The sequence below is a fragment of the Solanum tuberosum genome, unplaced genomic scaffold (assembly GCF_000226075.1).
Source record: "Solanum tuberosum cultivar DM 1-3 516 R44 unplaced genomic scaffold, SolTub_3.0 scf00397, whole genome shotgun sequence".
Lineage (NCBI taxonomy): Eukaryota > Viridiplantae > Streptophyta > Magnoliopsida > Solanales > Solanaceae > Solanum > Solanum tuberosum.
In genome coordinates, this window is record NW_006239334.1 from 79,946 (window position 1) to 83,625 (window position 3,680).

The window sequence follows — 3,680 nt, forward strand, 5'->3', positions numbered from 1 at the left end:
AACCTGGTACTAGTCCCATTTCCATCCCTCCATATCGCATGGCTCTGACAGAATTAAGAGAGCTTAAGGCTTAAATCCAAGAGCTTCGTCCTAGTGCTTCCCCATAGAGTGCTCCAGTTTTGTTTGTTATGAAAAAGGATGGTAGTATGAGAATGTGTATAGATTACCAACAATTAAATAGGGTCACTATTCGAAATAAGTACCCATTGTCTCGAATAGATGGTCTTTTTGACCAATTGCAATGTGCATCAATTTTCTCTAAGATTGATCTAAGGTCTGGCTACCATCAGTTGAAAATTAGGCCTGAGGATGTGCCCAAGACGGTGTTTAGAACTCGGTATGGGCACTATGTATTTTTGGTTATGTCTTTTGGTTTGACCATTACGCTGGCAGCTGTCATGAGTTTGATGAATGGGGTGATCAAACCATTCCTTGATTCATTTGTTATAGTCTTAAGGTCTAGTCTAAATCGTATATGCTAAACCCTAAAAATACACAAAAAAACCTAAACCTAAAACGCCCAAAGCCCTAAACCCTAAAAACCTAGATAAAACCCTAGACCTTAAAATACCTTAAACCCTAAACCGTAAACCCTAACCTAAAACCCTAAACCCTAAACCTAAAACCCTAAGAAACCTAAACGCTAAACCTTAAGAAACCCTAATCCTATAATCCCAAAAATAAACCCTAAAAACCATTTAAAGCCCCTACAAAACCCTATAAAGCTCTAAACCCTAAATCCTAAAAATCCATAATTCCTAAACCTAAAGAACACAAAAAAAACACTAAGCCCTAAATCCTAAACCCTAAACCATAAAAAACCCTAAGAAACAGTTAACCCTTAAAAACTCTTAAAACCAAAAACACTCTAACCTCTAAACCATATAAAGCCCTAAATCGTATATGCTAGATCCTAAAAACAAAAAAAAAAACAAAAAGCCCTAAACCCTAAACATATAAAACCCTAATAAATATTAACCTAAAAAACCCAAAGCCCTAAACCCTAAAACCCTAGATAAAACCCTTAACCTAAAACCCTAGAGTTAAAAAAAAACCCATGCCCTAAACCCTAACCTAAAACCCTAAATCCTAAACCCAAAACCATAAGAAACGCTAATACCTAAACCTTAAAAAACCCAAAATCTTATAAACCCTAAAAACCATTTAAAACCCCTACAAAACCATAAGCAGATACCTTAAATCCTTAAAATCTGTACACCCTAAACCTAAAAACATAAAATAAAATAAAAACATAAGCCCTTAACCTTAAAATACCCAAAGAAACACTTAACCCTTAAAACCCCTAAAAAGCCCAAAAACTACTAAATCTAAAAAACTCTAAACTCTAAATCTATAAAGTCCTAAATCGTATATGCTAAATCCTAAAAAACACAAAAAAACCCTAAGCCCTAAACCCTAAATCTATATAACACTAAAAAAACCAAAGTCCTAAACCCTAAAAACCAAGATAAAACCCTTAACCTACAACCCTAAACCTAAAAAAGCCGTAAGCCCTAAACCCTAAACCCTAAGCTAAAACTCTAGATCCTAAGCATAAAACCGTAAGAAACCCTAAAACCTAAACCCTAAGAAACCATAAATCATATAAACCCTAAAATAAACCCTAAAACCCATTTAAAACCACTACAAAATACTAAAAATCTGTAAACCCTAAACCTAAGAAACCCAAAAAAAAACCCTTAGCCCTAAGCCTTAAATCCTAAAAAACCCTAAGAAACACGTAACCCTTAAAAACCCTAAAAAACCCAAAAACCCCTAAACTTAAAAAAACTCTAAAAACCATTTAAAAACCCTACAAAATCCTAACCTCTAAATCCTAAATCCTAAAAAACAGTAAACCTTAACACTAAAAAACACAAAAAACCCTAAGCCATTTTCCCTAAAACCTAAAGAATACCTTAAATAAACCCTAAAACAATTTAAACCCCCTACAAAACACTAAGCTCTAAACCCAAATTCCTATAAATCCGTAAACCCTAAACTTGAAAACCACAAAATAACTAAGCCCTAAACCCTAAAAACCTAAGAAACACATAACCGTTAAGAAACTCTACACCTTAAGAAATCCTAAATCCAACAAACCCTAAAATAACCCTAAAAACCATTTGAAAACCCCTAAAAACACCTAAGCACTAAACCCTAAATCCTAAAAATTTGTAAACTCTAAACCTAAAAAATACAAAAAAACCCTAAGCTTTAAACCTTGAACCCGAAGAAATACTTAACCCTTAAAAACACTAAAAAACCCAAAAACCCCTAAACATAAAAAACTATAAGCTCTAAACCTTATAAAGCGCTAAATCGTCTATGTTAAACCCTTAAAAACACAACAAAACCCTAAGCCCTAAACCTATAAAACCCTAAAAACCATAGCCTAAACAACCCAAAGCCCTAAACCCTAAAAAACTTGATAAACCCCTTAACCCACAACCCTAAACCTAAAAAAACCCTAAGCCGCAAACCCTATACCCTAACCTAAAACCCTAAATTCTAACCTAAAACCCTAAGCTCAAACCCTAAATCCTAAAAATCCGTAAACCCTAAACCTAAAAACACAAAAAAACCTAAGCTCTAAACCCTAAAATGCCTTAAGAAACACTTACCTATAAAAACCCTTAAACCCCCCAAAAACCTCTAAACCGAAAAAACTCTAAGCTCTAAACCCTATAAAGCCCTAAACCTTATATGCTAAACCCTAAAAACACATCACAACCCTAAGCCGTAAACCCTTAACCTATGACCCTAAACCTAAAAAACCCTAAGCCCTAAACCCTAAACCCTAACCTAAAACACTAGATCGTAAAAACATTAAACCCTAAGAAACCCTAAATCCTATAAACCCTAAAATACACCTTAAACCCCATTTAAAACCCATACAAAACCCTAAGCTCTAAACCCTAAATCCTAAAAATCTTAAAATCCTAAACCTAAAAAACACAAAAGAACCCTAAGCCCAAAACCCTAAACCCTAAAAAACCCTAAGAAACACTTAACCCTAAAAATCCCAAATACCCCTAAACCTAAAAAAATTCTAAGATCTAAACCCTATAAAGTCCTAAAACGTATATGCTAAATCCTAAAAAATACAAAAAAAGCCCTAAACCCTAAAAACCTAGATAAAACGCTTAACCTAACTCCCTAAACATAAAAAAAAAAAACAAAGAACACTAAACCGTAAACCTTAAGAAACCCTAGATCATATAAGCACAATATAAACCATAAAAACCATTTAAAACCCCTACAAAACCCTAAGCTCTAAATCCTAAAAATCCGTAAACCCTAAACCTAAAAAATACAAAAAAAAAATCATAAGCCCTAAACCCTATAAAACCCTAAGAAACACTTAACCCTTAAAAACCCTAAAAAAACCCATAAACCCCTTAACCTCAAAAATTCTAAGCTCTAAACCCTATTAAGCCTAAATCATATATGCTAAACCTTAAAAAACTTAAAAAACCTAAGCCCTAAACCATAAACCAATAAAACCCTAAAAAACCTAAACCTTAAAAAACCCAAATCCCTAAACCCTAAACCCTAAAAACCTAGATAAAACCCTTAAATTAAAACCCTAGACCTTAAAAAACCCTAAGCCCTAAACCCTAAATCCTAAACCTAAAACCCTAAGAAACCCTAAACCCTAGACCTTAAGAAACCCTAAA